General features: G+C 47.2%; 1 pseudogene; it reads right to left on the bottom strand.

The window, feature by feature from the left end:
* Positions 1–341: 341 nt before the first annotated feature.
* On the bottom strand, positions 342–8852 carry LOC147110200 (uncharacterized; annotated as a pseudogene).
* Between the last annotated feature and the right edge of the window lie 1292 nt (positions 8853–10144).

Raw genomic sequence — 10144 nt, 5'->3', positions numbered from 1 at the left:
ACGGATGGACAATAAACACGGTCTTACCAACGTCATTTGCAGCTTAAGAACAAACTGAACAATTAGGTGTTTCTGGAGGTAGTGATTGGGGTTCAATGCATGTGAAGATATGGTAGGAAATTTCCAATAGGTTCTGGATAGATTTTGAAATGTGCTTAGGGTTATACTAACACTGAAAAAGCTTCAACATAAAACAGCCATGTTAAAGTACGGGTGGAAAACTCATTAATTGTCATTACCCTGTCCAATAATATCACGGAGATGTTTCGACCTGCTCAAACGGCAATTAAAGTACTGGACATAGCAATGTCTTACAAAGAAGGTAAATGTCATTGGGATAAACATGACACATTCACTCCCTGCTTTCAAATACCTGCTTGGAGCGAAGTTCAGCAAGATTATGTATGGACAGGGATCTCCCCAAGTATAAGTCAGGTACTGTCAGTGTGTAAATGGATTCTGTAGAAACAGTCTCCCACCCACTGCTACTTTACACAGAGCATTTGGGTTTATTGCTAACAGATTTGGAACATTGCACAATACCCGCAATCAACTGTTGCCCATTTGTTGAAAGGATCCATAATTCTGGTACAAATTTCACTGTATTTACAGCTCACCGACCCCCGCCTCACACATACATACCAACATTGAATGGTTTACAATGTCTCATCTCCTGATTCATTCCTGCAGTTACTAGACTTTGGTCGGAGCGTTCCCACCTCTGAGTCAGAAGTGGTATGGGATTGAACAATGCGAGAGGATCACTAGTTTGACATCCAGTAGGATACACGGGTCCGGTGGGTGTGAGTGACCTCCATTAGGAAGCCCATAAGAGTTCGCCCTCTGGAACGAACCTCCCTATTGGCTGGTGTAAGGATGGTTACAGCCATGGAAGGAATGTTCAGGTGATGGCCTATCAGACTGTTAATCTGCCTGCGAATCCTTCCACTGCTGCACACTGTTCTCCAAGGGAAGTGTATGAAGGTACAAAAACCCACATTCACCATGTGCTGCTGCACTGTCAATCTTCAGGATGCAACATTCTATTGAGAATAACATCAAATCCTCATAGAAAAAAAATCTAATGTCAATGGGAGTCAGGTGTAACACTCTACTGAGTGAGTTTTGGATGACACACAGGAAGATGGCAGCTGGTGTCGAGGCCAATCATCACAGCGTTAGGACTTCACATCTGGGGTAACTCAGGCAGGCATCCTTGGCCCAACCACCATCCAGATGTTCTGTCAGTAACATTTTCTCTGTCATAAGATAGGGAGTGGGGTTATTCGCTGACCATTCTGCCGTGGCCAGCTCCTTTCACACTTACAGCAGGACAATGGCTGGTACGATTGATACCACAGGAGTGCCTGTTGACCATCTCAAGCAACAGAAAGACCACCGCCTCCCCATGACCTTCAGCAGCGCTGCAACTTCCAAACCAACTAATAGAATCCTGGCCAGAAGCTTAAACAGAGCACTCTGGATCCAGGAGGACAGCAGAGGCTGGTTACTGTGCGGTGATTTGGATCACCTCCTGACTGTTTGAAGCCTTTTCACTGCCTTCATTGCTCAAGTCGAGAGTTCAATGAAAGACTCACCAGCTGACCGGCTGTGTGCAGTCACAACAGCACTCGGGCAGCTCAGCACCAAGCAGGACAGAGCAGCCTGCCAACTCCACTTTCTACAAGTGATACTGGCGAGATATTGACATCAATCATGTGGGCAAATGGAAGTATAGTTTGAGATGCGGGCTAACCTGATATCTCCAAGAGACGACTATAAGAGCAAATCTTTCCATTCTTCAATCTTACAGTATATGTGTAGCATCCCGCATCGGGGAGTTGAAAATTATTGATGATTAAACTTCTGAAATCGAACTTGTGCCGCTTGTCTTCATGAATCAGCGCATTGTTCAGTTTCCACAGGATTTCAATCCCTTTCCAAGTTACTCGGGTATTTTCAATGCTCCAATCGATACTGTTGAAATAGGACAGCCCGGGCATCTCACAGGTCAGATTTACGGAGCTTCCCAGGGGAATCGGGCCGGCTGGGATCACAGACACTGTGGGAAGAGGATAACTGGTTAAACTGACAAAAGACACCATAGATTAAATTATGGCCTAGAACTGCATTCGCGGCCGAATACTTGCGCACAGGGTCAGGCGCACATGCTGCCCACGTCATGTCACATAGTCCCAGGCACCACCTTAAATTCCTGCTTGAAACTCATTAAAATGATACACGTGCCACCAGCCCTTCCCCCACTGTGCAGTGCCATTTTTCCTGTTTCGGGTTAGGTCCGGAAATCGGGTGTGTCTCCCGACCCTTAACGGGAGACAGCAACTCTTAAAGGGGAGGTGCACTTTGTCTACAGACAGCGGGAAACATTGTCAGAGGGATAACGTTGCTGCAAAAGATCCAATTAGGGCCCCAAGTTGCTTCATTGTCACGTTGGTGGCATTAATGCAGACAGTGGACGGGAGGAGGGACATCCTGTTCCCGAAACACCTCCACCGCCAGTGAGGAGAGCAAGGCAAGGAACGTTCATCCCAGCACATGGCTGCCACACTGAAAGACGTTCAATGACCTCAGGAGAGTTGTCAAGGTAGCGATACTGCTCTTTCTCCCTGCTCACAGCTCTACCACTAACAAGATCATTATTCAAAATACTCACAATACAACCACCCCGCTTCCCTTCATTCTCCGCAAATCAATGCAGCAAACCACTTTGGCTCCTTCTCCTCAAACTCACCACTATTACACAGTGCAGAATCACTATTCTATCAAGAAAGGCACAGCCTCAAAACAGGTAGGCCTATCGGGCCTTGGGCCTCATTAATGTCAGACCAATGTGCTGCAGGCACATGCTGGGCGTCCAGAGGCAGCTCGCCGGTGAAGACCAGGTTCAGGAATCCCTGCCTTGGTCGGGCTTCAGGGGTCGGTGCCTAGGTCGGGGATGAGACTGGGGTCTCGGGTCGGAGCTGGGGACGGGATTCAGCGTTCGGTGAACATGGCCTGTTTCAAGTGTCAGAGATTGGGGCCGGACTCGAGAATCGGGGATGGGGGCATGTGTCGGGGATCGGGTTCACAGCCATGGTTGGGGGTTGATGATAGATGTCTGAGCCAGGGATCAGGGATTGAGCCGAGTCAGGGTTCAGGGCCTGGATCAGGATTTGCGGGGTTCAATGTTGGGGTCCCGGGATCAGCAGGTCGTGTTTGGAGCAACGTGGAGGGGGTGTTGGGAGGTGCAATGGGGCCCTTTAATATGTGATCTTACATTAGTTTGCTTCTTTGTAGCAGGCAATTCCTAGAGCTGGTTTCCAAGAGTGCATCTGGAGAGGGGCCTGGCCGCCTCATGATAAACCAATCTTACAGAATTGGCCTCAAATTAGCAAATGCAAAGAGCCTAACGCCTGTTTCAGGCATTGGCAAAGGATGCCCCTCGCCTGTTCTCACCCAATATGTCAGGAGGCGCACTTTCAGTCGCAAATGTACACGTTTCCTGCCCGCCATATTGGGACCTTACTAGTCCGAGCCTGTGGGCTGGAAATTCATTTTAACCGACAGTGTAGAACGTGTGGTCATGTATTGTCCGCCTGTTACACCCGCCGCCCGATATTCAGCTCCACTGAAGTCAGTTTCTACCTCAATGAGATTTGAGCAGAAGTGCTGAGGGAATTTTCCGGAAATGGATCTGATCTTTACCGGTTGAGACTTTACTGCGGGATTTCCCATAGTTTTCACAGTAAAGATAAATAAATTGCTGAGAATTTACATTTACTGAACAAGAAAGTGTTTCCGAGGCCTACAATAACCTGCCCAGCAAGAAAGCAACACTGTTTTAATGCTGCGTTTTTCCACATCACAAATTGTCAAGATGTTGGCATTTAAAGACACGGAATTTAACGGAACAGTGGCGGATATACGGAAAATGGTGAAACAGTTTGTGTGAGACTATCATACACATATAACTACAGCATAAACTGCTTTCAGTAACTCACCATTAATCACTATGAGGCGGATTAACATCTTCTTCCCCTTGTGTCCAGAATACAGCAAACAGTCATAATTTCCGGCATCTTCCATTGTCGCCGTGAAGAAAAGAGAATAATTCCCCGTCCTGAAACCCTCAGTCTCAGCCAGTGTTATATGTGGGAACCGCGGGGAGCTGCACTCAGTGTTGTTCTTATCAATTGCACAAAGTGCCATCCCATTGTCTCCTGAGGCAGGTTGAAATGTCCAGTGAATCGCATCAATTTGAGTCGGAGACCGGGAGAAACAAGGCAGCAAAACCGGGCTGGACCCGTTCGAAAGAACCAGTTCCGGAATATCTCAATCATCTCCATCCCCCGTGGTACCTGCACAGGGAGAAAAGTGTGATATTAAACCGGACTGTATGAGATTGGATAAATATCCACCTTTACCCACAAACTCTGTTCCCTGGGCACCAACACCATCCCTCTCCCTGGTCACTGCCCGATAAATATCCACCTTTACCCACAAACTCTGTTCCCTGGGCACCAACACCATCCCTCTCCCTGGCCACTGCCCGATAAATATCCACCATTACCCACAAACTCTGTTCCCTGGGCACCAACACCATCCCTCTCCCTGGCCACTGCCCGATAAATATCCACCTTTACCCACAAACTCTGTTCCCTGGGCACCAACACCATCCCTCTCCCTGGCCACTGCCTGAGTCTGAAGCTGACTTTTCACAACCTTTGCGTCCTATTGGACCCTGAGCTGAGTTTCCCGCCCCATATTCTCACCATCGCCAAGGCCGCCAACACCCACCTTTGTAACGTTACTCGACTCCGCCCTGCCTCACCTCACCTGCTGCTGAAACCGTCAGCCAGGCCTTTGTTACCTCCAAACCCATTTATTCCACTTCTCCCCCGGCCGACCTCTAACTCGCAGAAAACTGAATATGTTATAGTAGAGGCACTCAGCTCATCGATGTGACATTACTGTGTCCAATAATTAAACCGAGCCTTTACACCAATAAAAAAACAAGGAGAAAAAGGGATCAATGTTCAGTTAAAATAGTGGATGCATTAACTCCAAACAAACAGGTAAACGTGACGGTGTTAAACTTGACGCAATAATTTCCCGCTTTCAAATTTCCCGCTGCTTTCCCAGCCCCGGCCCTGCCTTCCAGAGGGGCCTTTGTTTTGTTGCTCTCACATATTTGGAGCAATGCGCCGCCCCGCCGGTGAAGTGCTGCCCTTTTGATGGAAGGAGCCAAATTCCTGGGCAAATTTCGACTTGTTTGCACCGCCCCTCCCCCCGCCACTATCCCCCCGCCACCACACCCCCTCCCCACACTCGCATCGAGCGGATCCCAGTGTCTCCTCATCCAGTTTATTTCTTTAGTCGTTGCTCATTCAACCATCTGTTACACTTTGTGCTTCACTGCGAGCCTTTCAGATGCAGAGAGCTGTGTCCTGTGTGGTCAGAGGAGGTGGAACTAGGGCTGACAGTCGCTTGGTGTCAGCTCCCCTCCCCCAGCCCTAGCCACTATGTTACCCCGATGCTATCTTACAATTAATGTTGATGTGTTATCACATAATGCGATTCCACTCGCGTGAGAATAACAGGTCTCGGCTCAAACCAGGAAGCAGGACTATTGGCTGAAAATGTTACATAGAATTACATAGAATGTACAGCAGAGAAACAGGCCATTCGGCCCAACCAGACCATCCCGGCGGTTATACTTCACTTGAGCCTTCTCCCATCCTTCCTCATCTAAGTGTATCAGCATAACCCTCTATTCCGTTCTCCCTCATATTCTTATCTAGCCTCCCCTTAAATGCATCTAGACTCAATCACTCCCTGCGGTAGCGAGTTCCACATGCTCACCACTCTCTGGGTAAAGAAGTTACTTCCTTAAATCCATCTCGACGCCATTTTTCCCTTTTTTCAGTAAATATTGCGGAGCCTCCCGGACTCAGATCACTTTGCACAATGTGCAGCCTTGTCCAACGTGAGCTGAAACTTTTCAGATCATTCTCTCTATGTCAATATTTAAATTATAAATTGCCCCCGCATTTCACTGAACAGAGCCCGGAACCACAGCGACCTGATACAGCGATTGCACACTGAAGACAGCAGTATCACAGGAGCTCTGAAACTGTGTCTTAACATAAGAACGTAAGAAATAGGAGCAGGAGCCGGCCATTTGGCCCCTAAAGCCTGCTCCGCAATTTAATGAGATCATGGCTGATCTGATCTTGGGCTCGGCTCCACTTCCCTGCCCGCTCCCCATAACCCTTCACTCCCTTATTGTTCAAAAATCTGTCTCTCTCCACCTTAAATATATTCAATGACCCAGCCTCCACAGCTCTCTGGGGCAGAGAATTCCACAGATTCACGACCCTCTGAGAGAAGAAATACCTCCTCACCTCAGTTTTAAATGGGTGACCCCTTATTCTGAAACTATGCCCCCTAGTTCTAGATTCCCCCATGAGGGGAAACATCTTCTCTGCATCTACCTTGTCGAGCCCCCTCAGTATCTTATATGTTTCAATAAGATCACCTCTCATTCTTCTAAACTCCAATGAGTATAGGCTCAACCTAACTGGTCTACAGTTTCCTGCTTTCTGTCTCCCACCCTTCTTAAATAGGGACGTCACATTTGCGGTTTTCCAATCCACTGGGACCTCTCCAGAATCCAGGGAATTTTGGTAGATTGCAACCAAAGCATCCACTTTCTCTGCAGCCACTTGTTTTAAGACCCTAGGATGTAGGCCGTCAGGTCCAGGGGACTTGTCCACCTTTAGTCCCATTATTTTACCGAGTACTTTTTCATTAGTGATAATGATTGTTTTAAGTTCCCTCTCCCTATAGCCCCTTGATTATGTGTTATTGGGATGGTTTTAGTGTCTTCTACCGTGAAGACTGATACAAAATATTTGTTCAAAGTCTCGGCCATTTCCCTGTTCCCCATTATTAATTCCCCAGTCTCATCCTCTAAGGGACCAACATTTACTTTAGCTATTCTCTTCCTTTTTATATACCTGTAGAAGCTCTTACTATCTGTTTATATTTTTTTGCTAGTTTACTCTCATAATCCAGCTTCTCTCTCTTTACTACTTTTTTAGTCATCCTTTGCTGTTTTTTAAAAATGTCCCAATCCTCTGGCCTTCCACTAATCTCGGCAACATTGTATGCCTTTGTTTTCAATTTGATACCATCCTTTACTTCCTTAGTTAGCCACAAGTGGTTCTCCCTTCTCTTAAAGTCTTTCCTTCTCACTGGAATATATTTTTGTTGAGAGTTATGAAATATCTCCTTAAATGTCTACCATTGCTTATCAACCATCTTACCCTTTAATCTATTTTCCCAGTCCACTTTAGCCAGTTCTGCCCTCATGCCATTGTAATTGCCTTTATTTAAGATCAGGACACTGGTTTGAGACCCAACTTTCTCACCCTCCAATTGAATTTGAAATTCAACCATGCTATGATCACTCTTTCCTAAAGGATCCTTTACTATGAGATAATTTATTAATCCTGTCTCATTACACAGTACCAGATCTAAGATAGGCTGCTCCCTGGTTGGTTCCACAACGTATTGTTCTGGGAAACCATCTCGGATACACTCTATGAACTCTTCCTTGAGGCTGCCTTGGCCAATTTGATTTGTCCAATCAATAGGAAGATTAAAATCGCCCATGATTGTTGCTGTACCTTTCTTACAAGCCTCCATTATTTCTTGATTTATACTCTGTCCAACAGTACAGCTGCTGTTAGGGGGCCTATAGATTAGGCCCACCAGTGACTTCTTTCCCTTATTATTTCTTATCTCCACCCAAACTGATTCTACATCTTGCTCTTCTGAGCCACTTTCATTTCTCACTACTGCACTGATCTCATCCTTTATTAACAGAGCCACCCACCTCCTTTTCCCTTCTGTCTATCCATCCGAAATGTCAAATACCCCTGAATATTCAGTTCCCAGCCTTGGTCACCTTGCAACCACGTCTCTGTAATGGCAATCAGGTCATACCCATGTATATCTATTTGTGCCCTCAACTCATCTATCTTGTTACGAATGCTGTCCATTCAGATAAAGAGCTTTTAATTTTGTCTTTTTATTATTTTTCTGTGCTTTGACCCCACTTTCTGATGCACTCTTATGTTTATACGTTCTGTCCCTTCCTGTCACACTCTGGCCACCATTACCCCACCAATACCCGGCTCTATTGCCTTCTCCTTTCTCTTTGAATTTTTTAATTCCCGCTCACCTGATCCCCCCCCCAGTATTTAGTTTAAAGCCCTCTCTACAGTCTTGTCTTTTGTCGAATACTGTTGCTCATTCTCGTGTTTCAACAGCAGACGATCACCCAGCGGGAGCAAGTGAATCTAACATGGGGACTGATGGCCATTTCTGTGCATAATTTACGGTAGTTTGAATTGCTGATCCATTATTAACGATGGTGTTGTTTTAGTAAACTTAGTGAATAAGGGAAATGGTGGGGTCATGAACTGATTGTGCCTCGCGCTGTTTCAAATGCCGCTTCTACACAGATCCTCAGTCTTATCAAACAAGTGATATCGTCAGTCATTGTTACATTCAAAATAACTTTGTGATTAATTTGATCATTCTTGCTACGCGTTTGCCAATACCGCACGGAATATAAGCAAAGTCCACTTTGAAATGCAGCTACCGTTTGGAGACCACAACACGGAGGCATTAGACCGATGGGGACAGATATATCTACACAAGCAACAGTGCTGGAGTCTATGATTGTCAATACTCGACTGAAAATAAAATTGAATGTGATTTTAGATCATACCTGGATTTAGAACGGCCAGTAGAAGGGAGACCTCGAGAACGGCACACCTCATACTTGCTGCTGTTGAGTCTGAACTGGACAGAGAGAAATGACCGAACGTGTTAGTTAGCGAAGCAAGAAGTTCTCGTTTCCTTCTGTTAAAAATATTTATCAGGCTCGGTCACGTGATTATTGGTTAGAATTTCCTCAGTCACTAACTTCAATAGTTAGATTCAACATCAAGACTTGGCTTCACCATCAATAGGGGTAGAAAACATTCACGGTGCTTAATTCCTAGACTATCACCGTCTCGAACAAGAATAAGCCCAGCGACCATCCCGGGCCCTCAACAGCACCAACATTGTCGAATGACCCAAGAGCATCTTGAAAGACAACATTGCGGCGAAGCTTAACTGTATCAAGTGTAACAACACAGTGACTAAAGAGCAGGGCAGAGGCTGGGTACTCTGCGAGGATTAACTCACCACTTTCCCCCTCAATGTCTCTCCACCATTTACAAAGCTCTCTTCAGGAGCATGATGTATACTTCCCACTCACTTGAATAGGTGCAGCCTAGACAGCCCACACAATGTTCAAAACAATGAAGCACCATGTTTTTTTGGTCTGCACCCGTGCCACTGGATTCAGTGGCCCCACCACATGCACACTGCACCTTGAAAGGGGAAAGGTAAAGAATAAAGTTCATGTAGAGTAGAGTTGAATGACTGGGGCTCGGTTCTATACAGACAATGGTCAAGGAGAGCAGGGTGCAACTGTCGGAGGGGCGGTACTGAGGGAGCATCGCACTGTTGGAGGGGCAGTACTGAGTGAGCGACGTACAGTCGGAGGGGCACTATTGAGGGAGCGTCGCACTGTCAGAGGGGCAGTACTGAGGGAGTGCCGCACTGACAGAGGGGCAGTACTGAGGGAGCGCCGCACTGTCGGAGGGGCAGTACTGAGGGAGTGCCGCACTGACAGAGGGGCAGTACTGAGGGAGCGTTGCACTGTCGGAGGGGCAGTACTGAGGGAGCGCCGCACTGTCGGAGGGGCAGTACTGAGGGAGCGCTGCACTGTCGGAGGGGCAGTACTGAGGGAGCGCTGCACTGTCGGAGGAGCAGTACTGAGGGAGCGCCGCACTGTCGGAGGGTCAGTACTGAGGGAGCGCTGCACTGTCGGAGGGGCAGTACTGAGGGAGTGCCGCACTGTCGCAGGGGCAGTACTGAGGGAGTGTCGCACTGTCGGAGGGTCAGTACTGAGGGAGCGCCGCACTGTCGGAGGGTCAGTACTGGGAGCGCCGCATTGTCGGAGGGGCAGTAATGAGGGAACGTCGCACTGTCAGAGGTGTCATCTTTCAGATGAGAGGTT

Source organism: Somniosus microcephalus, chromosome 12 (genome assembly GCF_052327205.1).
Source record: "Somniosus microcephalus isolate GS21.2 chromosome 12, FLI_Smic_1.0, whole genome shotgun sequence".
Classification (NCBI taxonomy): domain Eukaryota; kingdom Metazoa; phylum Chordata; class Chondrichthyes; order Squaliformes; family Somniosidae; genus Somniosus; species Somniosus microcephalus.
This window is presented reverse-complemented; position numbering and strand designations above follow the sequence as displayed.